Source organism: Neovison vison, chromosome 7, assembly GCF_020171115.1.
Source record: "Neovison vison isolate M4711 chromosome 7, ASM_NN_V1, whole genome shotgun sequence".
Lineage (NCBI taxonomy): Eukaryota > Metazoa > Chordata > Mammalia > Carnivora > Mustelidae > Neogale > Neogale vison.
In genome coordinates, this window is record NC_058097.1 from 167,981,761 (window position 1) to 168,009,061 (window position 27,301).

The 27,301-nt window shown below is 39.4% G+C and overlaps 1 protein-coding gene across 2 annotated transcripts in view; it reads left to right on the forward strand.

Moving 5' to 3' along the window:
• NELL1 (neural EGFL like 1) overlaps positions 1-27,301 on the forward strand; it is an 830,042-nt gene that overhangs the window by 520,099 nt on the left and 282,642 nt on the right. The window lies entirely within an intron of this gene.

Genomic DNA, 27,301 nt, shown 5'->3' on the forward strand with positions numbered 1-27,301 from the left:
GTGTTCATCGATGGAGCCTGGTCAGATTCATCTTACCAGTGGTGGTTCCTGGGGTTCCTGGGATTCAGGAGAATCATTGATGCAGAAACTAGTTTATGGAAGTGACAGAAAACGAGGACAGCCGGAATAGGGAATTGAACTCCTGTTGTTGTTGCTACCCAGCATTCTTTTACCTGTTGATAACCATTCTTCAGTTTCTTTTTTTTTTTTTAATATTTTATTTATTTGACAGAGAGAGAAAAATCACAAGTAGGCAGAGAAGCAGGCAGAGAGAGAGAGAGAGAGAGAGAGAGGAGGAAGCAGGCTCCCCACAGAGCAGAGAGCCCGACGTGGGGCTCGATCCCAGGACCCTGGGATCATGACCTGAGCCGAAGGCAGAGGCTTTAATCCACTGAGCGACCCAGGCACCCCCTCAGTTTCTTTCTAGAAGCTACCTCCCCTTGCTTTCGGTCCATATGACCTTAGCACTGGACCCCTTCCTCTTTCTTTGAGACACTTAGAGCAGTGCGTTTTCCTGGCCACAGGGATTAGTTGAAGGTTTGACAGGTCACTTAAGCAGATCAATTACTCACAAGCCAAACCACACAGCAGCCCTGCCTCTGAGTATATTATCTCAGTGTTCTAGAAGGGGAGGAATCTGGAAGGGTATGACCAGGAACAGTTGTGGTCATTTGGGAACCTTGGGGAGAAGTTGTCTTCGAATGAAGCCAACACAGAATTGTGTGGGGAGGCAAAGTTGTCCTCGATCCAGAAATACTGTTGTAACTTCTGCACCCAGCCACACCTGAAGTAGGACCACCCCTAGTTTTGATTAATCTTAATTTAGTTGTTTTTTTTTTTTTTTTTTTTTCTGTCATTTTCTGACAAAGTGCTAACTTCTGGTATGGTAACTTGTATTCTCTGTGAAGGAAAGCAGTATGAATTATTAATATTCCAATGGGAAAAATCTTTGTATTTATTATCTTTTCCTTTTTTTTTCCTCCCTAAAGTAGGCTCCAAGCCCAGCATGGAGTCCTGTGTGGAACTTGAACTCAGGACCCTGAGATCAAGACCTGAGCTAAGATCCAGTCAGACACATAACTGACTGAGCCACCCAGGTGCCCCAAGTCTTTGTTATTTCTTTGAGAATAAGATATATTTAGATTAAATATTATATGAATCAGGGTGGTCAGGGTTCTAATTATTAAGTCAGAGGGAGTGCTATATTTTAAATGGAAGAATAATTAGCAGATTTGACTACAGGCTTATACATTTTTCCCCCCTCAGGCATGACTGAATTATCAACCTCAGTATTTTCAAATGAACTTTTTCTTACTCACCAAAAATGTTCATTATCGTATAAACACACATGTGGGGTATTATAGATGCTTTTCTCTTCTCCCCTCTACTCTGGAGCCTTTCAGTTCAGGTCAATAAAAAGTCACCACTTTGTACCATTCACACCATTTTCAGAACCTGCAGGGTTCTTTATTGCCCCTGGCTTTTGGAGTTAAAAATATCATTTCCCTCTTCTTTAGCTTGGTACTGTTTTGATTCCTTATCAGCTGCCAGCTGGATTTGAAAGCCTGTAGCCTCATCACCCAGACTGGTAGGGGAAAGTTGTCATACTTTGTCTCTGGCTGATATGAATTAAAGCACCAATAAACTCCAAAGAGATGCCCTTTGGGTAAGAGTAAACCAATGACTCTCATTCAGATCATTCCATAAGTTATATTATCTTGAACAAAACACTCTGCTTTTGATATTGCAGCTTATGAATATGGGGGAGAAAGAAGTAAAAACAGTAACTCCTAATCTTTTATATCATGATATGCGTTGAGGTGATAACGTGTGATAGGCACGGGGGTATAAATAGATGAGGTGGCTCTTTGCTGAGGATCACCTGGCTGGGCTGAGGGGAGCATCGATCGGCAGCACACAGTATCCTCTCTTTGGCGCTCTGATCAAAAAGCTCCAAGATTCGCAAACTTTATGGGCTGCATTGGGATCCTAGCCTGGCCACTAACCCACACTATATTCTTGGGCCATTCTCCTTGCCTTTTTGGTCCTCAGTTAAGTGCAGCCTTAACTGAAGAATGTGAGGTCTGGTCCAGATGTAAATGTCTACATATTTGGAGCATTAATGGGCCTAATGAATGGAGGTTTAGGAGATGCACTGAGGCATTAAGCATGAAAACACCAGAAAGAAAATCTTTATTTAGATCTGTTTAATTACTGCTGAGCATACTTTAAAAAAAAAAAAACTCATTATTTCAGATATCTGTAATGCAGTATATGATGGAGAGCGTTAGGGTCTAGGTCATGCACACAGAGGATACCCATAGAATTTCTGAACTAAAAGGAGGAGCTGAGCTAATTCACCAAATACAAAAGAAGAGTCTCTTAAAATCGTCAGAGTATATTTACATAAGGCATCTTGCAAATATACAATGGAGAATGCTTCGAGCCAACTTGCAGGTGTCCTTTGGTAGCATGAACAGAAAGCATACAAATGTATAATCTATACATGATTAATGAACCTACTTTTCCTTAGCCAAGTCTTTAGCTTATAGAACTAGAGACGTTTCAGTACGAATGACCTATTAGCACCAGCGGGAGCAGAGACTGACAACTTTGATGGGACAGGGCAGCAGTAAATCTACCCACTAGGGAGAACTGGGGGCAGACGATCAGAGGGTAAGGAAATAAAAAAACTCCCAGTGCTACCAGCCGATGTCTGTTCTGGTATGCAAACCTTGGGCGCGGAGAGCCAACAATTAGCCATCACAGTCTAGACCAACTTTTGGCTGTGGTGTGAGGGAGTGCTGTGGTCTGAATGTTCATGTCCGCCTCAAGTTTATATGTTGGAGTCATACACACCAAAGGTGATGGCATTAGGATGGAGCCCTTACGAACAGGATTAATGCCTTATAAAAGAGGCTCCAGAAATATCCCCAGCCGTTTCCACCCTGTGAGGGACACAGGCTGGCTCTGAATCAGGAAGAGTAGGACCACACGGCACCTGATTCTAGTATTTGCAAGTCTCCGGAACGACGGGAAGTAAATGTTGTTGTTTCTAAGTCACCCAGTCTGCGGTATTTTACAATGGTGGCCTGAATGGGCTAAGACAGGGAGATTCCAGGGGATGGAATGGATCCCAAGTAGATTTTTGGCTTTAGGATGGCCTTTTTTGGGTATTTGGTTTCTAGGCACGAGGATGTTGTTCAGAAACAAGTTCAAGGATAAGGTTTCCATTTATTAGAGGATCAAGGATAAGCATAGGGCTTGCGAACATGTCTGTGTTTACTGAATGCACGTGGACATGAAAACGCTAATAAATATATATAGTGTATTTAAGTGTAAGGCTCTGTCCAGATGTTTACACACATACACTTCCCTTTAGTCCTTATCAAATCCCCAGAAGACATATATTATCCTTTTTACAAATAAGACAGCAGAGACCTAGGTTACAACTTAATCACACTGTTAGCAAATGGCAAAACTAGGATTTGAACCCAGCTCTAGCTGACTTTGAAGCCTAATCTCTTTTCTTTGGTATGTAAAAGGGCTTACATACAGGACTCTTCAGAATGTGGGCCCCAGAGGAAACACTGAATACGATTTGTGGCATCCTATCAGTTTTATGCCCCTAATACTGATCTGGAGGACCCATATGCCTTCTGCCTTAGGTTGAGATTGATCTGTGGAGTAAGAGGGGGAAGTAAGTTTGTGACCCACTTATCCCTGACATATCCTCTAACCAGACATCCTTTTTCTCCCCCCAAATCGGATGCCACCAAGGGAACCTTATCAATTTGAAAACTTGGTGGCATGTTACATATTTTAGGGTATCAGACTGAACCTCAAAATGTACCCAGAAATATGTTGATATCCCATATTAAAGTTATTCAAAAGTAGTCAGCTGCTGCTTCTGTAGTTAGTGGACTATTAGGAATTAATCTGAAATGGAGCTTAAATAGAAGCTTCTCATTTCTTGAAAAAATAGATACAGTTTGGGATTTGACTTTTATATGTTCAGGCTGCCAGTAGAGCTAGCAAGAGAAGGGAAACACTTGAAATAAGTCAGAGGGTAGGAAGAATGATATGAAAGCCTTGACTTTTGGATGTTCATCTTTTTGAAGGCAGCGATCGATCACTTAAATGTAGTTTTGCGTTCCACGGCCTCTCAGCACCTACCTCTTGATCAGTAATTTCACCAACTGAAGAGTTCCTGAACTTGGAGTGTGCAGCTGCTGAGAGGTAGAATATCCTAGTCTGTACTCAGAAGTATTGACATCTGAGTAAATTTATAAAAATCACATCATTTTAGATGCGCCTGGGTGGCTCTGTCAGTTAAGCCTCTATCTCCTGACTTCAGCTCAGATCGTGGTCTCAGGGTGGTAAGATCAAGCCCCAGATGGGGCTCCACGCTCAGCGAAGAGTCTGTTCCCCTCTCCCACGACCCCTCCCCGCCGCTTGCACGTTTTGCTCTCCCTCTAAAATAAATAAATCCTTTTAAAAAAGACTTCATTTTAAGTAAACATCTCTTTGGGTCAGGATTAATCTAGAAATGGTATGAGATACTCACGGATGGATAATCAAGGGATTTTAGAGCTGGGAGCACCCATAGGGATTTTTTTCCTTCTATTTCTATGTCAGGATGTCCTGGGGAAAGGACTTGCTTATGTCTTAACCCACTGAGCCACCCAGGCGCCCGGACTTGCTTATGTCTTAACAGAATGAGGCTACAAAGCCAAGTTTTTAATTCTGGGAAAACTTTTCATTATTCTGTGATATCTTTTTAGACTTTGTTTCACAATTATTTCAGTATACAACCATACACACACACACACACACACATACACACACACACACACACACACACTTATACACATACATACAGCTATAGGGATAGAGTTGATAACCATGATTTGCATAGCAATTTGCCTATTATCAAAGTAATTTTCACTCTGCTATTTCCCAAATAATCCTTGAGGGAGATACTATCTTAGAGCCTGCTTTATAGATGATGGAACTGAGTTTAAACAGGGGAAGTAACTTGCTCAAGGCCACACAACAAAGACATATCAGAGGTCAGACTTCAAGGCAGATTCTTTGAATACAGAATATACTTTTCTTCCGACATTTGATCATAAAGGTGACTATGTAGTGTAACACCTGCTTTGTGACATTTTTGAGAGTGACAGAAGGAAATTATTAATGATTTCACTGGTAAGATAGTACCCTTTTAGACAAACTGTGATAGAACATGTGGTCATTGTAGAGTTCACCTTCTACTATTTGGTCATCCAAGAATAAGTCACATTAAAATCAGCATGTAATGCTCAAAACAAAAATCTTGGGTTTAGTTTGAAGATTGGAGGCCTGGGAAGGTGTCAACAAATTATTTTTAAGCTAACAAATGAGGATGACTAGACAGGGGTCCGAGGTTTGCAGAGGGAGGTGGTGTGGGGAAAAGAGAAAGATGTCTGTGTAAATGGAACACTGGGGACCGGTTGCAAGAAAGAGCAGAATGTGTGTGGAGCGACTCCCCCCTTCGTATGCTTGGTTGTTCAACTACCAAAGTTGCACGAGAATTGTAGGCCACAGGTCTATGCCAAGAATTTTTCATAGCATTAGGCAATGAAAGTGATAAATGTGTCTCTGTGAAGTCAGCCTGTGTTAAATATAAGCCTAATTGCAAGACTAAATGGAACGCTCATAATGGTACCTGGAGAAAATGTAACAATGGAGAAAAAAAAAGCCATTTCCTTGCTACCCAAGGAATTACATTATGGAAATTGCACCATCAGAATGAATTAATAGCTGGCTTAAAAAAATTTAGTGCCCAGCAAACAAATGCATAAATTAAGCATCTTGAGTAAGGTGAATGTTAGAGTAAGAGACTTTGCATGGAAGGAATGAGGGTGAGTGAAAGGGAGCTAAGAATCTGCATAGCAGGAGAACAGGCACGTGCACAAGGGAGCCAAAGGCTTTTGAACTGCCCTGATATTCATCTTTGCCCTCTAGCCATTTCCAGTAGTGTCTGGACAAGCTCCTTGGCTGGCAGACATGGCAGAGGCCCTGGTGATCATGATGAAAAGACGAGCAAGCTGAAGTGTTGCCTGGTTGGGAAGCTGCTGCTTTGCTATTAAGTGGAGTTTCACTGAGTCCCTTCTTTTCACGGTACATTTCACAACCATTTCTGCAAGAGCCCAGCTGTTCTGAGATGGCCGCCACGGTGGGGGGTGGGGTCGAGGAACGCAGTGGGATAGTGTGTGGCTCAGGGATGTCTGACAGCTGCTGAGCAGGCCTCATAGCCTTCGGACAGTTGCCACATTGCTTTCCCAGAAGCACATTCCTTCACCTTTCTCTGACATCGGAGGGAGTGAACGAGAGTGGTCATGATCTGAAGTGACAGACATCCTTGATGGGGATGAGCTAATTCACGGGGGAAGTGCAGTCTACAGATGAAGAACAAAGAGAATAATGGCCCCATGGATGGTCTTAAGGCCTTTAATGGAGCCTAGTGAGAGCATCCTTAGTGGGTAGATTGGTTTTGGAACCATGGTTTGGGATGTCAATATTTTCGCAACTGTGGTTAGCAGGGGTTTATCCTACCCATCCATAGAAACTAAACTTCTAAATATGACACCTCAGCTCATTAAGCTGGCTGATAACTTGTGCTCTGCAGACTTTGTTTCCCAGGAAAAGGAATTGCCTTGTTTTTTTAGTGGTTGAAAAACAGAGCAGCTCTCCTTAGGAAGCCCCCAGGATATATTGTAAGGCAGATAGGCTTTTCTGCTTGGATCATCTACTACAGAGCTAACAACTAAACTCAAAGTTTCTTAGTAAAATGCCCTCTCCAGTGTAGACTTGGAGAGAGAATGGGATTGCAGTTTGACAGGATTACAGCCAGGCAAACATCTGGGGTGGGGGAGGGGAGGAAAGAAGACCAGTGTAGGTGGGAAAAGGGAAATGAAGATGTTTTGTTAAAGAAGCTGCCTCTCCTCCATTTGTGTAGTCATCAGTTTGTGTCCCCTCCTCTCCCGTCCCCTGAAACAACCTCATTATTGTGTTGCCTGACTGCAGATGATACTCTGTTTTTAAATATGTTCACGGAAATATGCTAGACAAGTGAAATTTAAAACATACCTGGTTCTTCCCTAAAAGGTTTTATTTGCTTGTGCCTCCCAGTCCAGATTCATTATTGACCCTTGTTATCTCCACTTCTGATGGGAATCACCCCATGCTCTCTTTTCTGCTTCTGTACAGTGGCTCTTTCTGCTTGAAAAGCTCTCTAGGTTTTAACTGTTGAGAAAAACTGTTGAGAAGCTTTACCTTCTCACTGAGGACTTTTGCCAGTTCCCATATCACTCAAACATGCTCCTTCCTTGCTGCTCCCATTGCAAGGAATTCTAAAGTCCATACCAACACTTAGCACATTCACCATCGCTTCTGTTTATGGAGCTGTCTTCGTATCATGCTGTGATTCCCTCAAAGGTAGACCGAGCTCTTTCTTTCTCGTGTCTATGGCCTCGTGCAGTGTTCCGTACGTAAAGAATACTTAATGGATGTCCAGTATTACCCATTTATGTTTATGGCCATTTACCTTCCAAGATTCCCTCACTTCATACTCGTGATATACAGTTTTTTTTTTCCAATTTATTTATTTTCAGAAAAACAGTATTCATTATTTTTACACCACACCCAGTGCTCTATGCAAGCCGTGCCCTCTATAATACCCACCACCTGGTACCCCAACCTCCCCCCCCCCGCCACTTCAAACCCCTCAGATTGTTTTTCAGAGTCCATAGTCTCTCATGGTTCACCTCCCCTTCCAATTTACCCAAAAGCACATACCCTCCCCAATGTCCATAGCCCTAGTGATATACAGTTTTTACCTCTACTGAACAATATCTGTATAATTACATACTAGCTTTTACTGAAAACCAGAGATAGGTACGAACTTGTATGACTTGGTTTGAGTGTGTTAATGCTACATGGGATGGATTTACTTCCGTATTATATAAAAGTTAACAGAAGTAAAGAGCTACTGATCTGAGTCTGAAGGTGGGTGGAAAATGAATCCCACTGGGTTGCCCCTTGTGGTGAGGGCTAAGATCTGGAAGACAGATACACTGTCAGATCTACTCACATTGGCAGTTTTCTTTCAAAGGCAACATCACTCTTCACTTTGGCCTCTAGAGGTCACAGGCAGTGTAAAGCATTACCAAGCTTTGACTGTTTGGTCAGCCTGAAATAGAGAGCAGGTCTCACCCTGCCTCCCTGGGATCAGGTATATTCATGCTATCAAACTGTCAGTGACCTAATAATAGTGCTCACTTTGCTACACTGTGGAATCCGTGGCCATCACAGTGGGTAGCTGACAGCTCTCATTCGTGACCTTTTCTAAAGGCTCTTACTCTGGGCTGTGGATGCAAACTTGGAGGGAGGGACCTGGTGTGTCAAACAATGATCAAGTAGCAGGATGATCAAGAGCATAAGAGTATCTGAGTTTGGGTTCCCCCAGGGGCAGACTAGGAGAAAAAGATTTGAGTTCTTGGGGCTTTATTTAGGAGGCAAGCCCAGGAAACACTGATAGGGGATTGGGAGAATCAGACCTGAAAAGGAAGATCGCTACTGTTGGGTGCTCCATTTAAGAGACCTGAGTTACAGTTGTGGGCAAAGGAGCTCATTCCCCATGGGACATTGTCCTCAAGGTTTATCTCACCCAGTGGGCAAGTCATTGGTGGATGGCTACTCCGGGAAAAATTAATTTCCAGTGCTCATCTACTGACGGCTTCCTCTCAGGCTCCGAGATACAGATACTGGAAGTAGGAAATCGAACAGGTATGTGATGTAATGCTAAGGCCCAAGGAGGTGTGGGAGAGGGACAAAGAGTGTCTACTACATGGTGTTAGAATGGGACTCTTCATTTTCCAGTCTGACCCCAAGATACAAAACTGGTGTAAAATTTCAAAGTGAGATGCCAGACCACTGAGTGCATACTTCTACGTAGATATTTTCGAGCCAATTTGGGGACTTCTGAATTCCTCACCCACTTCAACGATATGGAAAATTTTAAGGGAGTGTGGTTAGGATTTCTTAAGGAGGATTTTTTTGTTTTGGAGAAACCTGTCCTGTGAACCTCTTAACTGCTGGATGTGCTCGCATCTTCTCTTTTCTCAAGCCTGGAAGCCCCGTTATGAGATCACTTGGAGAAGCTGGTATGTGTGTTCTGAAGTTTGGTTACACAATGATCTAGAATTTCAGTCCTGCCTCCAGGAAACCCAGAGTACCGAAAAGACGAGCTGGTTAACTGCCTTGGAGTCGAAGCAAATGTGAGCTTGTAGCTGTGATGGGAAGGAACAGCACTCTTGAAAAGGACCTGGAAGGGGCATGAGTGTCTCCCCATGGCCAGTATGCTAGAACGGAGCCATTTTAAGTTTCTTTGCTAGGAAAGTTGCAAGGAAGTGGCGATGGAATAGTGAGGGCGAAAGGGAATTAGAAGAGAAACAGGAGTAGAAGCTATACAGCCACCGGAGAGACAGTTCCCATCCTTGGTCATGGTACGAGGGGAGTACCCTTGAGAGAGTCCATTGCCCTGCATAGGCCACTGGTAACATTAAGCGGTAACTACATCTGTCATTGAATATGTGCCCTCTTTTAGTATCCTCTGTCAACCTGATCCTTGCAGGAGAACAGAAAAAACGCCACCTGGGGAAAAGGGAGACAATAAGTGGGGAAAGAGAAGGGCATATCTTCCTTTCTCCCATGGTTAGTGCCCAGCCACAGCAGACCACACCAGTGGCTAGATGTTGAAGCAATTTTGGAGTCTGCATTAATGTCTGGTGTTGGATAGTTGTTCACAGGACTTTTTCTTATCTGAGAATAAGGGGAATAAGGGGAAAAGCTATGGGACTCAACAAAGAGTTCATCCAGGGACAAGGAAAAAATCTTTCTTTAGAGTCAGGGGAAAAATGAAATTTGTTCCTTTATTTGTTTTTTTATTATATCTTTATTATATTTGTTTCTTTATGGGTAGTGTTTATTGAAGTGTAGACTTTGGGAAGAGAACTTTTTGAATTTCTTTTTCTGTAGTTTATTGGCAACGTGGTCTAGGTTAAGTTCCTTACTGTATTAGAGTTCTCCAGAGAACCAGTAGGGGACACACACACACACACACACACACACACACACACACTTAAAAAGAGATATATTATAAGGAATTGGCTCACGTGATTATGAGGGCTAGCCATGTTCAAAATCTGTGGAAGCCATCTCCTGATGGTTTTTTTTTGAAAAGCCCAAAGGCTAATAACTGTTGTAGAATCAGGAAGAGCCAATGATGTCTTAGTTTGAAAGCCATCTGTCAGAAAAAACCAATGTTCTAGTGTGAAGGTTGTTAGGACAATTCCCTCTTATTTGAGGGAGGGTCAGCCTTTTGTTTTATACAGGTTCTTACCTAATTAGATGAGGCCTACCCACATTATGGCCTGTGATCTGCTTTATGCAATCTGCTGATTTAAACATTAATGTCAACCGAACACATCCTCACAGAAATACCAGAATAATGTTTAGCCATGTATCTGGGCGTTTCCTGGTCCAGTTAAGTTGACATATAAAATAAACCGTCACAATTCCCTTTCGTGAGTTAATGTCATTACCTCATGGGTTGTGCAGATATCCAATGAGAAAGTTTGTGCTTTAGAGTGGAGCCATATGTAGGCAATAAATTCTGTGATGCGATTCATGTATGATCAAAATTACCTTCCAATCCTTTAAATCTCTTATGAAGTGTAGCTCACTGTAGCTTCTCGGTTCATTTAGTCAACAGATCCTTACGGCGTGACAAAATTTGTACTGGATATGGTGGGTATAGCAGGAAACTTAAACAGATTCCCCAAAGCTGGAGAGTTAGGCAATACAAATAAGCAAATAAGTGTATATGATCTGTTTTCAATTTAAGTGTTAGGGTACTAGGAAGAAAAAAATAAAGCAAGATAAGAAACTAGAGTGAAGGATAGAGGGCAGATGTTCTTTAATGTAAGCTGATAGCGATATCTGAGGAAGGCTTGAACTGGTGGGGAGGCAAGTCACACAGGTACCTGAGAAGACTGTTGAAGGCAGAGGGAGTGTGAAATCCTGGAGGGCAGAGGTAGGGAAGGAACTGCGAGTAAACCCAGGTGGCTGAAACGATTGATCAAGAAGAAGAGCAGAGACATTCAGAGGACTGAGGGGCCAGATCACCAGGCACTTGCAAGTTTTGGTAAGAGACGTGCTTTCGGTTTTATTCTATGTATAGGGGAAGGTGGTTAGTGCTTTTCTAAAGTGGGTAGTGATGTGATTAGATTTGTTCTTTTAAAAGGATTACTTCTGCTTCTGTGAGCCTTTTAGACCACCAGGAGGCAAAAGTGGAAACAGGGAGACCAGATAAGAGCATATTGCAGTAGTTCACAGGAGAGATGATGATGGGCTATGGTTGGAGCACTGGAATTATTGAAAAGGCTGAATTTGGGCAATATTTTGAAGTTCGATCCAAAAGGAGGTATTGATGGATTGAGTGTAGGAGAGACAGTGAGCTGTCAAAAATGTTGCTCCCAAGGCTTTTGGTTAAGCGCCAAAAGGAAAGAGCTATTTACTGAGATGGACACAATGGCAGAAAGAAGAGCTATTAAAGTCAGTGAGTCCAATGCAACTGGGGTTTTCTGCAGAATCAGAAGAGATTGAGGTTTCTATAGTTTCTGTATCTGGTATAGTTTCTATACCAGATGAAGGTAATGGTGTTTTGGAGCCATAGTGAAGACAACCAGATATAAATATTACGTCTTTCAACATTAAAACTACATTCAGTAAAATACCCATGTGTTTAGAGGCATAAAGGAATAATGGAGACTGCTTTAGGCAGTGACAGATTTCCATCTTCCATCTTCCATTTCAAACTCTCATTTTATGGCAAAAACTCCTTTGAAGTGAAGGTGACTGGCAAAAGGAATCATCTACGACCTACACTATTTCTCCCAGTATTTTCTTCCTTCTTTCCTCCCTCCCTCCCTCCCTCCCTCCCTCCTTCCAAATTGTCTCTGCCCCCTGCTATGCTCATAAGAGTAAAGGTACAAATACTACTCCAGTATGACTGGAACTTTTTTTTTTCTTGATATACTTGAACAACTGCCATTATTGAGTTAAATGCTGTAGGTGAAAAACTAGGATTTTTCCACATGAGATGAACATAAAATGCCCTTCTTAATTTTTAGATGCATGATCTGATACTTACCTCAATACACTTTACATAGATTAAGAGCTGACATACAATTCCCGAAATGTTTTTAGCAAGCAGTACCCACGTAGTCTGCAAATCTGAGAAAACACTATCACCTGTGACTAAATTTAATTTTAGCAAACCTGGCATGTTATGTATTCATCTGGAAATACTGAGTTCTCTCACAGTATGCTTGCTGACACCCAGACGGTGATGAGCACCATTGACAATGTCTCCCTGTTTTGTTTTGTTTTGTTTTCCCCCCATGTGGTCTGCTCTATCGCGTTCATTTCTGATTGGCTCACTGGGGAGACGTTAACAAGGTAGTAGACAAGTGATAGATCTCTGTTCTTTTGCTTGTAATTAGATTTGACAATCAGTATTGTAGGTTGCCTCAGGAAACAGGTAACTGTCCATGAGGCTGCTTCGGTATCATGAGAATGTCTTCATCTGGGGACTCTTTGTACAGCAGGAGGAACCCAGGAGTATGTGGCTGGCACCATGGACATTCAAATATGGCCCATTACTAGTTGGAGCATTCAGATGTTTCGGTTTTTTAAAATCAAAGTATAGCTGAAATACAACATTATATTAGTTTCAGGTTCATAAATAGTCATTTAACATTATATACATTATGAAATCATGATGAATTTAATTACCATCTGTCACCATACGAGGTTATCACAATATTATTGACTATATCCCCTATGCTGTCCTTTACATCCCTTTGACTTGTTTTATAACTGGCATTTTTTTTTTAATTTAAAAGATTTTATTTATTTATTTGAGAGAGAGAGACAGTGAGAGGGAGCATGAGAAGGGAGAAGGTCAGAGGGAGAAGCAGACTCCCCATGGAGCAGCGAGCCTGATGCAGGACTCAGTCCCAGGACTCTGGGATCATGACTTGAGCTGAAGGCAGTCGCTTAACCAACTGAGCCACCCAGGTGCCCGTAACTGGCAGTTTTTATCTTTTAGTCCCCTTCATCTGTTTTGCCCCTACCCCTATACCTCTCCTCTCTGACAAACACTAGTTTGTTCTCTGTGTTAATGATTTTGCTTCTATTTTGCTCTTTTTTTAAAAAAATGTAACACATGTGAGTAAATCATGTAATATTTGTCTTTCTCTGACTTACTTCACTTATTATCATAACCCCCAGGTCCATCTGTGTTGTCACGAAAGGCAAGATTTCATTGTTGTGTTTGTTGTTGTTGTTATGGAAGACACACATATTCCATTTGTGCGTGTGTCTTTATTCTTCTGTGATGGACACTTAGTTTGTTTCCGTAACTTGGCTGTTACAAATAATTCTTAAGTGAACTTAGAGATGCATGTATCTGTTTGAGTTACGTTTTTGTTTTCTTCAGGTAAATACCCAGAAGTGGAATTGCTGGATGGTATGGTAGTCCTACTTTAAAGTTTTTGAGGAACTTCTGTGCTGTTTTCCACAGTAACTGCACCAGTTTGCCTTCTCCCCAGCAGTGCTCAAGAGTTCCCTTTCCCCCACACCCTTGCTAACACTTGTTATTTCTCGCCTTTTCGGTGCTTGCCCTTCTGACAGATGTGGGATGATTTTTCACTGTGGGTTTGATTTGCACTTCTCTGATGATGAGCGATGTCGGCCATCATTTCCCATGCTACTGACCATCTGTGGGTCTTCTTTGGATAAGTGTCTATTCAGGTGTCTGCCTATTTTTTAAATTGGATTGTTTGGGTTTTTTTTTTTTAATGTGTATTTCATTTTTAACACTGTCTCTGGGAGTTGGGGACAAAAGCCATATCAAACATTTACCTTCAGTTGGCCACTTCTATATGCACATTCTCATTCCTTTTTTTTTCTTTTTTTAAGATTTTATTTATTTGAGAGAGAGAGAGTGAACATGGAAGGGGTGAGGGGCAGAGGGAGAAGCCGGATCCCTGATGAGCAGAGGGCCTGATGTGGAACTTGATCCTGGGACTCCAGGATCATGACCTGAACCGAAGGCAGTTGCTTAACCAACTGAGCCACCCAGGTGCCTCACATTCTCATTCTTTGACACCTCATACCGAACTGCAGCTCAGTGTAGAGAAGTATTTTAAGTTGCTGGAGAATTGTCTGTCTTCTAGCTGGTAAGCCAATGGATTAATAAATATGCAGCAGATAGAGTCCTCATTTACGTGAGGGAAAATGATATTCTGTCTTGAGGGCTATTGTGAGGATACTTTCCCTTTTTCTTGACATACTTTAGATGAATGAATTTCAACTCACATGGATATTGGCCCTAAAAATACTAAAAGATTAGTCAATGCTCAGAAAATATGAAGACAGCCTTTAAAATAATTTCTTTCTGGTAAAGGGAGAACTATAAATGAAAGTTAATTCATTTTCCCCTAGAAGACATATTAATACTTTTCATCAATTTCTCAAATTGCTAAGTAGAGAAAGGTTAGAATATTAAGGACTGTAAATATTCTTCAAGTGGATGTAATATTAAAGAACCTCTGTACCTTATTGAACAGGCATTGAAGAAGAGATCATACTAACCAACTGTTTTTGGTTATCAAAGGGTTACCTAATAAATCACTTGCTGCATAGAATGTTAGTTCATTGGTTCTTCAAATTTCTTAAGTTATAGTTTTGAGACAATAAATATAACATGAAATTGGAATGAAATGAAATGAAGTGCTGTTTTAGTTTTATTCCTTTGGTTATTTAGACTGGTAGAGAATACCCTCAGATACTGTATTTGCACAAATAAAAATGATTATAAACATGCATTGAATTAGGCACTGTTCAAATTGCATATATTTAATCCTCAAAAACTCTTTGAAGAAAGTATTATAACCCTCATTTATCAAATAGGAAACTGAGGCAGAGATTTTTTTTTTTAAAGCAATTTTCCCAAGGGCAAATGGTTGCAAATGAAAGAGGTAGGGTAACAACCTAAGCAGTCTGCTAACTTTTAACTCTCATACTTTACTGCCTTCAGTGAAAAAAATCTATAAATGGACATTCAGAAATTAATTTTTATTTCTGTGAATTTATACGTACATGTAGTTTAAAAAGCCAGATTGTTCTAGAAGACTTTATAAAGATGATGAATCTCCTTGAAAAATTTCCCCATTTCTTATCCTTATAGGCAACCACTTTCAGGACTTCAAACAGATTCTTTTGCTGTTTTCATCCATATCTCTAAATAGCATGTTTCTTTGTTACTTCTTCATGCTTCCAATTTTGACATTTTTTTATTGACTTCCTACCATACAACATGGGGATTTGGCTGTCTTAATTACACCTCACCACACATCTTTTAGTTAGTTATTCTGTGTTTGTGTTACGGTGACTATATGCAAGCTACTGATGAATGAATTAACAAGAATACTTGGTTTCCTTTCTTGCACAGATCTTTGTTCCCCTGTCATTAACAATCACTGTGTTCATAGATTTTTAAATTATGTTTTTATTTTTTAAATATTTTATTTATTTATTTGTCAGAGATCACAAGTAGGCAGAGAGGCAGGCAGAGAGAGAGAGGAGGAAGCAGACTCCCTGCAGAGCAGAGAGCCCAATGCGGGGCTCAATCCCAGGACCCCAGGATCATGACCTGAGCTGAAGGCAGAGGCTTTAGCCCACTGAGCCACCCAGGCACCCTGTATAGATTTTTTTTTTTTTTTAAGATTTTTATTTGTTTATTTGACAGAAAGCACAAGCAGGGGTAGCTGCAGACAGAGGGAGAGGGACAAGCAGACTGCTTGCTGAACAGGGAACCTGATGCTGGGCTTGATCCCAGGATTTGGGGATTAGGACCTAAAGGCAGATGCTTAGTGAAGTGAGCTGCCCAGGCATCTGAGTTCATAGATTTTATAGCACAGTATGTTATAGATTTATCATAATTTATCCCCAAACTCTTACCAGTTATATAAATACTCCTAAAGATATTAACACTTTCTTGTTCATGAATAAATTTCCCCCAAATGTTGGTTGATTTCTAGGCTTGCCACATAGCTCATGTTCCAGGAGTATCTCTTCGCCAGGATTCTGGGAATCCCCTTTACAGCTCCCTGGGATGGTAGGTCCTGTTCCTGTAAGTCACACATGCTCTTTCTTGGTTTTTTGCTCTGGCTTGATGGAACACATTTTCCAGCAGGCAGAGGGAGGGAGAGGCAGGCTTCCCACTGAGGAAGAAGACTGACCTGGGGCTCAATCCCAGGGCCTTGCGATCATCACCTGAGCCGAGGGTGGACCCTTAACTGACTGAGCCACCCAGGCATCCCTCTATGTTTTTTCAGAGCATATTGTTTTCGTTTCATAAATGCAGCAATGTTTTTTGTCTGAAGACATTAATGATGGTTTATTTGATGTTTTCTTCTCTTGATGGAGTCCTTGTATCTTCCTCATTGCTTCTGTTTATTGATTTGCTCTGGCTTCTGTCATTTACAATAGAAGCTTCCTCCCGTGTGTCTGAACCTGGCTCTTCACTCCCACTTAAGAGCTGGATAAAAAGACACTAATTGAAAGTTCTGTGCAAATGGGGATGTGGTTGACAGTGAAATTCAATGTAAGGTGATCTGGGTCATTCTTTTGGGTAAGCACTTGATTGTCATTAGCTTTATTTTATTTTTAGTTCGTTTCTTAGAGAATAATTTTCAAAGCTCCTGCCTAGGGAAGCTAAGCATGGATCTCAGCATTCTATTTGCTCTATAAATGTTCGCTAATTTCCCCTGAATTCAGTACTGAGTTAGCTCTTGGTTGTGAATGGTGTTCCTCAGTATAGAGCATAAATGTCCCATGTTCTCCTAAAGTGGTGGAGGGGCAGTCATATAACAGAATGATAGAGAAGACGATCTGGGTATCTACATACTTTAAGGAGGCCTTCAACCCACCTTGACCTGCCGCTGTTGCCAATTCCTGAGCCTTTTGGGTTCTGTGATGCAAAATAAATTGTTTCTTGACTTCTCTCACTGAGTGGGATTCAACTTGTCAAATCTGCAAATCCAGTCATCACTCTTTCATCTGCTTTCCTGCTTCCTAAATTTTGCTCTCCTAACATTCTCATTGCTCTTCTAGGTATACAGTTTTAAAAACTCAAAAAATTAAATAGAACTTCATTGGATTTCAAGAAGGAGCTGATGTAAGTGCGTGCATTTAACCAATAATCTTGGAAATTTATTTGTGGGTATTTTTAGTTTTGTATAATTATCAGTTCATCTCTTAGATGCCTGAAAGTCTGTCATAGTGATTGAGTTTTTTGTGACACTCTTCTTTCCCTTCTCAGGGATGGGAGAGGGATTGGGATGGGGAGAGGACACATGGAGACAAAGCAGCACCAAAGAAAAGCGGCATGACATAGGAGAAAGAACACAAGCTTAGGTGGAAGAGACTTGAGTCTGGATCACCTTCCAGTTTAACAGGAATTATTAATCCTCCTGGCCTATCACTTTCCTTAATTATAATGCAATGGGAATAACACCTACCTCATTGTTGCATTTTTCAGATTGAGATAAAGTATTACTTACCATACAGTATTGGATGTGGTGCCCAATAGAGGCCATTTTCCATCTTGAATTAAGGGAGGGCATTTGCAGTCACGGGATGGAAAAAATCCATTTCAGCACATTTTTAGATTTGCATAAATTACACATGCTTTGTAATACTGACCATAGATAAACCAGTTAGCTAAACTAGCTGGCTTCAGAAAGCCTCCTCTGATTTCAGATTCTATACTTCTTATGGTAACCAAATTGGAAAAAATAGTTTTAACTGGTGTAGGATATGCTTTATAGGAGCTATGATTTAGGGCTAATTGAAAGTGGGACTTACTGAGAAAACCTGCAGTGACTGGTTGTCTGAGCAGCTTTAAGAGTTATGTAGTCTGTGTCTGTTTAGAACTAAAAATTGAGGCAGATGTAACAGAGAGGACTTCATTGGCTTGTGTGTCCAATCATTGTTAGCCCAAAGAGATTTTTTTGCTGTACCCTGCTTAAAAGGAAAGCCTCTGAAATGCACAGCAGTTGAAGGAGAGTATAATAATCACACTTGTGGGTATAGTTCTTGGAAGGCTGCAATCTTCCTAGATAGGGAGAAATAATTTAGAGTGGCGTAGTCAAGGACTCATGTAACAGAAAAGTATTTAATGGAGTTGTTCATGTGGCTGTAATGTTTAGTTAGAAGAGAAGGTAAAAGATAAGTTGTTTCCAACTGACCTGTCATCTCAAGTCTTTACCTGTCTTCTTTCTAAGGAAGTGTAATGTCTCATAAGTATCAGTTTCATGACTAGACTATAAACCTCACTGTTTCAGACAAACACAAAAACAAACCCTATCAATAACGTGAACTCCCCACCCCACCTTAATACCCTTTTTGCTGAGAGTGGATTTTTGCCTTTACTAATGAAAACTGTATCCAGAAAAACTCTTCTTAGGGCAAATATAAGTGTAGCTCTTCCTCAGACAAGCGCTTTTGCAGTGGATGTAGTATTGTATCATGTGGGTTCTTGTCTGGAAAATAAGGAGGGCATTTTTGGATTACTTTCCATCTGGCTCTCCACAGTTCTGTGAGAACTGTGCCTCTTTTAGCTCTTCTGTGGTTATTAGATAGCAATAGAATGACAGGAGAGAAATTGCATTAATGTTGTAATAGAGAAAATGGAACAAATTAAATCTCCATGCATTGATCTTTTTAGAAAAATTATTGATAAAACAGTATTCATAATCAGATGATTCTGTAAGATAACATGAAGTGGATTTTGAGAGTTTTCTTAAGAGTGTGTGTTAATATTACTGCTTTCAGTGAGGCAAAGCTTTGGTATAAAGTGCTCTCGGGTGTTGAAAATTTATTCTCTTTTTACTTGCATGTTTTCCTTTTTAAAGTGGTATCTTTCAATACCTTTTTTTTTTTTTTTAAATTTCAAAAACCTTAAATGTTTCTCTGCTGCCTTCAGGGTGTCATAAATTTCTTCAGTTTGCCATGCAAGGTTTTTGACCCTCTACCCCGATTTAATTTATCCCCTTGTCTGCCACTGTTTTTCTACCTAAACCCTTCCTTTCAGCCAAATGGGCATGCATAACGTACCCTACAGGCTTTCCGATTTTGCCTCCATCTCAGAAATTCTCTCCTTCCCTCCATATGTATCTACTGCTATCCCTTCTTTGAGATTTGGCTAAAGCCCTTTCCCTCCCCATCCGAGCTCAAGCACGTGGTCCGTCCATCTTCTGCACTTCGTGCCCTGGTTATGTCACTCAGGAACCATTTAGCCTTGACCTCCAGTCCATGTTGTACCTACGCACATTTTGTTTAACTCTGCCTAGAACAGAAGCTCCTTGAAGGCAGGAGGTTTCATATTTGTTTTGTAGCATTTCTGCTGACATTGAAAGATCCACTGGTATGTTGCTTGCTTGTTTATCTGTCTGTCTGTCTGCCATGTATTTTCTGATGTCTACTCTCACTAGAGTTTAAGTCCCCAAAGGGGTCATGAATATTGCAAAAACTACAAAGGTCATATACGGCAGGCGGTTGGCTCTGGAGCCTGTGTTCTCGATCACTAATCAGTACAGCCTAATGGTGGTTGTCAGTGACTCCATGATTGCCACCTCTGATTTTGCTTAGGGTGTCAACAGGATATTGACACTGTTGACTACTCTTTCCTCGCATCTTTCACTTTTCTTGGCTTCTGTGCCATTCTTTTATTTTTATTTTCCTCCTCCCTCCCTGATCACTTGTCCCGTAGTCCTCTCTGTATTCCAAATATTGACTTATGATCTCTAGTTTTGTCCACATCCTTTTTCTGTGCTTTTACTATAATCATCTTACTAGCCTAGTATTTCTTGACCTCAGTGGTATGACATATTAGGGGTGTCAGAATCAATCAGGACATGTGTCAAAACCACTCACTTATTCATAAAGTGTTAAGTTACAAGTGCTTGCAAATGATTTACTTTTTTAAATTGACTCACCTTAGAGTTACCATTATAAGGATGTCACAGGAACTCATTTGCATTTCAGTAGTGCTTGCTTGTTTGTGTGGGGAAGGAAGGACTTTGAGTTAGCTGGAAGTGAATTGATTATAATTCATGGCCTATTTTATATTAGCTGAAAATATCTGCGAACTATGGTTATTGGTATGTCGTTGGTAGTTACAACAATTTTGAGATATTATTTGTAAACTGGGGATTTATAGTTTGTTATTTATAGTTTGTTTCCTTGATTTTATCCATGGATGCATTTTTAATGATGGAGGGAGGTGAAGAAAGCATGCATATGCATCTATCTCTGCATAGCATAGAAATGAGAATACAGTCTAGTTACAGGTTCCAAATCAAAGGCAATGTGATCAGCCAAATGACATGCACAGTATTATTTATATTAACATCGTGAATAAATATAAATATTATGTGCTACATGCTTAATTATAAAATGAATTACTTTTCTGTATTAGTATATGCTTTTTTTTATTACTCATAGAGGTCTAAATTTGATTTTTAAAATACAGTTCTACATAGTTTTTTAGGTTATATTAGTCATCTATATTTTTCCCTCAAAAAGTTATGTTTTGAGATTGTTAAATAGTTTTACTCATCATTTACTATTACAATGCTTTTGAAAATATGACCTATAAAAACAGCATTGGGAATGCTTTGCTTTATTTGGTCAATGACTTTTGTTCATATGTCCGGTGTGTGTCTCTTATGAATGCCATTCATCATTTGCCCTAGCAGAGGAAAAGCTGAAAACCTCTGCTCGAGGCTATATTATACAAACCTGTGTGGTTTCCTCTCTCCCATATGTTGGTGGCTTCTGAATTTCTGTCATCACCCACAATCTTTTCTCTGCAGCTCTCTCATTTATTAAGTCAACCACTGGGCATCTTTTTGTGGATGTCCTACAGGCTTCCCAAACATGTCATAGCTGAAAGTTAGCTCATTTTCTGTCCTTAGTCTCCTGACCCAACTGCTCTTTTTCCAGTGTTACACATTTTTATCAATGGTATCATCCACCCAGTCTGTTAAAGATATTGAGGATAATATTCAGTGTCTCCTAGGTCATTAGTCTAGTCCACTTTTTATCTCCAATATTTCTCTCCTTCCTCAGTGCCTTTCCTTTAGTACAGCTGCTTTTCATTTCCTATTGGGACCATTTCATAGCCCAGTGGTTCTCAAACTTCAGTATGTATCAGAATAATGAAAACATAGATTGTTGGGTTCCAACTCCAGACTTCTGATTTAATAAGTCCAAGGATAGTCCAAAAATTTTCCATTTCTAACCAGTTTGTGGAAAGCCTGACGTTGCTGGTTTGGGGATCACTTTTTGGGTGATAGCCTGTTAATTGGCCTTCCTGCCACCAGGCTAGCCACCTTCCTGTTTCTCCTCCAAAGGATAATTTTTAAAATCCAAGCTCTAATCTCTCTCCCTGACTTAAACTATTATACTATCTTAATGTTACACTTATAGTTAACTTCAATGAACTCTTACCCCTCAAATATGTGAAATGATGGCACCCTTGTTATTCTTTTACCTGTACCACATATATCTTTTTTTTCCACTAAGATTAAGAGCTTTTTCACTTGTCCATGTACTACATTTGCCTGACTATTAAAATCTCAACCACCATCCATTTTATAATCCCATTCTCAGGGCTTCCTTCCTTCTTCATTCACACCTTTAAAAGGTTTATCTTCTTTCCCACGTGAGGAAGATTTGTGTGTATCGTTATGTAACAGTGGCCCATTGGCAGAAACAATATTGTGTAGCCGAGCCTGGGTCATTTCTCTTCCGTTGTTCTCTCTCTGGATAGTCATCTGCTCCAGCCTCTGGCCCTGGTGGTGGACAGCTATTATCTATCTTATGTGACATATTAAGTGACAAACAGGTCCAGCTAGCTCCTACTCTACAGCTATTTTATATCAGTTTCCAGGAGGAGGAAGCAGTAATGTTTCCTTCCTTTACTCCCAGTGGGCCGTGTCCAAGCACACCAGTGCTGGCCCCACCTGGCTGGACCTTGTGGGGAGGTAAAGATAGGCTCTTGTGACTCAAACTGTGATAAGGGACCAGGAGACTCTGTCTCACTAGGGAACTCTTTAGTAAGGCAGAATCTGCACTCTTTCCTCAACAAAACTGCTGAATTAGAATCTCTATTTCAGTGAGATCCTGTGGTGATCAAGTTTGAAAAGCACTGGCTTAGGCCTCTGGGATCCCTGGATATGCTCACCTTACCTCTTGCCATTCTCTATTAATTCATAATGATATGAATTTGGCAGATATTCACACCCTTCTGTGATAGCCATTTTCTTCATCTATAAAGTGGGGACTGCAGTGTCTACCTTGGTAGATTATGATGATGTATGTAAAATATCCAGCACAATACTGTAGAAGTGATGAGTGTTCTATAGTGGTAGTCATTATTAAGTCTGTATCTTCATCTTCTAGAATTTTAACAGTCCCTTGGAAGTCTGCATAAATAACTCCCCTATCTCATCTACCAATGACTAACCTGCACCAAGGGCATTGGTACCTGAAAGTTAAATGAAAATGGGATTGTGGCCAGTTTATAATTAAAAATATGCCTGATTTTCAGTTAAGTGGCATAGCTGGGATAGCTTTGTGAAGCATAGATGTTGCCTGCTTTGCAGGTTGAGTGGTTGATTTCTAGAAATACCTAGATATTAATCCTTGTAACTCTGAGCTAGGAAAATGCATTAAAAGACATTGATCATCACAGTTAGAAGGGAAATGCAAATCAAAAACTGTGAGATACTACCACTACATTTTAGAATGGCTTAAATTAGAAATACATATCAAGTGTTGGTGAGGATGTGAAGAAGAAGCTGTAATTCTCTTGCATTGCTGGTATAGATCTAAAATAGCACAATCATTTTAGAATAGTGTTTGTCAGTTTCTCAACAAGTTAACAATAAAAAGGAACAAACTCTAGTAGGCAGAAAATTAGTAAGGACAAAGTTGAGCTAAATAACATCAAATGACCTGGGTATAATTAGCATATACAGACTATTTCGCCCAGTAAGCGCAGAATACACATTTTTCTCAAACTCACAAGGGATATTTACTGAGATCACATTCTGGGCCATAAAACACACCTTAACAAATACAAAAGAATTGAATCAAATAATGTTTGTTGTGAGACCACAATGAAATTAAACTAGAAATCAGTAACAGAAAGATAGCAGTAGAATCCTAAAATAAATGTGACGATTAAACAACACATTTCTAAATAATATGTGGGTCAAAGAAATTTCAAGAAGTTGAAATATATTTTGAACAAAATGAAAACAAAAACACAGCTTATCAAAATTTGTGGGGTGTAGTAAAAGCTGTATTTAGAGGGAAATGTGTAGTAATGAATACATATAATAGAAAAGAATGAAGTTGTATAATCAACAATATAAGGCTTTATTTTAGGAAACTAGAAAAAGATGGCTAAGTCTAAAGTTAAACAAACAAACAAAAAAGGAGTAGAAGTCAGTGAAATTGAAAATAAATCAGTAGAGGAAATCAATAAAACTGAACCTAAACAGGCTCTTTGGAAAGATCAATGAAATTAATAAGACTTTAGAGAGGCTAAAAAAAAAAAGAGAGAAAGAACCTAAATTGCTAACATCAGAAATGAAAGAAAGGATGTTACTACAAATCCTATGGACATTAAAAAGGATAATAAGGAATTTTTATGAGGAATTTTATGCCCACAAATTTGATAACCTAGATGAAATAGAACAATTCTTTGAAATACATTATTTGCCACAACTCACATCAGAAGCAGCAGACTATCTGAATAAACCTACATATGTTTAAAAATTGAATCAGTAATTAATAGTCTTCCAAAACAGAAATCATCAGGCCCAGATGGGTTCATATTTAAGAAAAAAATGATACCAATTTAAGAAAGAAATTATACCAGTTCTCTACAATATATTCCAGATGATGGAAAGAGAAAATATCTCTAACTCATTCTATAAGATCAACAATATGCTGCTAAAAAGACCATACAAGAACGTTACAAGAACAGAAAATGACAGACTAATCTCTCATGAGCGTAGATGCAAAAATCTTCATCCATGTTGTTGCAAATGGCAAGATTTCATTTCTTTTGATGGCTGCATAGTAATTGGAAGGGGAGATGAACCATGAGAGAGTATGGACTCTGAAAAACAATCTGAGGGGTTTGAAGTGGCGGGGGGGTGGGAGGTTGGGGTACCAGGTGGTGGGTATTATAGAGGGCACAGCTTGCATGGAGCACTGGGTGTGGTGAAAAAATAATGAATACTGTTTTTCTGAAAATAAATAAATTGGAAAAAAAATTACCTATGTGTAAAAAAAAATAAATTAAAAAAAATCTTCAAAAAATATTAGCAAATTGAATATAGCAATGTATAAAAGAATTATAAAACATAATTGAGATTTATTCTAGGTATATAGTGCTGGTTCAACAATCAAAAATCAGTTAATGTAATCCATCACTTTAATAGGCTAAAAGAAAAAAAAGAAAAGAAAAAGCACATGATCGTACCAGTAGATGCAGGAAAGCATTTGACAAAATCCAACACCATTCATGATGAAAGCTCTCTGTAAACTGGAAATAGAGGAGAACTTCATTAACTTTATTAAGAATATCTACATACAACCTACAGCTAACATCATACTTGGAGAAAGACAAACCTTTCCACAAAGATCAAGTACAAGGCAAGGATGTCTCCTCTAACACTCCTTTTCAATATTATACTAGAATTTCTAACTAATGGTGTAAGGCATGGGAAGTTAAAGGTATACTAATTAAAAGTGAAGAAATGAAACTGTTGTTTGCAGGTGAGAAGATTGTGTAGAAAATGTGAAAGAATCAGCAAAAAAAATTACTGGAACTAATAAGTGATTATAATAAGATTATAGGATATAAAGTTAATGCAGAAAAGTCAGTTGTTTCCTATATACTAGTAATGAATAAGTGGAATTCAAAATTAAAACTTCAATATCACTTATGTTAGCATCCCTTAAAATGAAATACTTAGGTATAAATAAAAAAATATGTAGAAGATATATATAAGGAAAAGTATAAAATTCTGATGAATAAAATCAAAGAAGAACTAAATAAATTGAGTTTTCTATTCATGGATAGGTAGTCTTAGTATTGTCAAGATATCAGGTCTTCCCAACTTGATGTATAGATTCAATGCAAAGTTGATCAAAATCTCAGAAAGTTGTTTTTTGGATATCAGTAAGCTGATTCCAAAGTATATACAGTGAGGCAAAAACCCACAAGAGCCAACGCAATATTGAAAAAGAGGAAAACTGGAAAACTGAAAGTCCTCAACTTCAAGATTTACTAAAGAAGCTACAGTAATCAAGACAGTGATATTGGCAGAAGAACAGATAAGTAAATCAATGGAAGAGAATAGGGAGCCCAGAAATGGACCCCTACAAATAGGAACAAAACAGCATAATGAAGCAAAGATAATCTTTCCAGAAAATGGTGTTAGAACAACTGGACATACAAATGCAAAAAAAAAAAAAAAAATCTAGACACAGACCTTAAATCCATCACTAAAATTAACTCAAAATGGATCTTAGCCTTATATGTAATATACAAAACTATAACACTCAAAGAATATAACGTAAGAGAAAATCTAGATGACCTTATATATGGTATGACATTTTAATCTTATTTATTTATTTTTTAAAGATTTCATTTATTTGAGAGAGAGAGAGAGAGGGAGAGAAAGCATGAGCAGGGGGGAGTGGGAAAAGGAGAAGCAGTCTCCCTGCTAAGCAAGAAGCCCAATGTGGGGTTCCATCCTGGGACTATGGGATCACGACCTGAGCTGAACGTAGACGCTTAATCGATTGAGCCACCCAGGCTCCCCATGGTGATGACTTTTTAGATATAACACCGAAGGTAGGATCCATGAAAGAAATAATAAGATAGACTTCGTTAAAGTTAAAAACTTCTCTTAAAAATAAGACAAACTCAAGCAAATGAGAAGACAAGCCACAGACTGGGAGAAATTATTTGCAAAAGGCACATCTGATAAAAGACTGTCATCCAAAAAATACAAAGAACTCTTAAAACTCGACAATAAGAAAACAAACAATCCAATTAGAAAATCAGCTAAAACCTTGGCAGATACCTCATCTAAGAGGATGGCAAATAAGTACATGAAAAGATACTCAACATTGTATGTCATCAGGGAAATGCAAATTAAGACAATGAGATACCAGTATGTGCCTATTAGAATGACTAAAGTCTGGAACACTGACAACAAATTCTGACAAGGTTATAGAACGATGGGAATTTTAATTAACTGCTGGTCAGAATGAAAAGTGGTACAACTACTTTGGAGGACATTTGAACAGTTTCTGGCAAAGCCAATCATACTTTTACCATAGGATCCAGAAGTTGTGTTCCTTGTTACTTACTCAAATAAGTTGAAAATTTATGTCCACAGAAAACCTGCACATGTATGTTTGTGGTAGCTTCATTTCTAATTACCAAAACCTGGAAAATACCAAAATGTCCTTCATGAGGTGAATATCTAAACTGTGGTACATCCAGACAGTGGGATTTAGTTCTGTGCTAAAAAGTAATGAGATAACAGTCCATGAAAAGACAAGTTAAGGTAACCTTAACTGCATATTACTGAATCAATGAGGCCAAGCTGAAGAGGCTATATACAGTGTGATTTCAATTATATAGCATCCTGGGAAATGCAAAACTATTGAGACACTGAAAAGATCCGTGGTTATCAGGGGCTGGGGGAAGGGAATGATAAGTAGGCAAAGCAGAGCAGATTTTTAGGGCTGTGAAACTATACCATATAATATTATCGTGGGAGAATACATCCCATTATCTATTTGTCCAAATTCCAAAAGTACTACCCTCGGAGTGAACTCTAGTTTAAACTATGGACTTTGGGTGAAAATGTTTTGTCAATGTAAGTTCATCAGTTGTAACAAACGTACCACTCTGGTGCAGTATTTTGATAATGGGGGAGAATTTTATGGGCTGTAGGTGCTGTCTGTGAAATCTCTGTACCTCGCATTCAATTTTGCTATGATCCTAAAACTGCTCTAAAATATA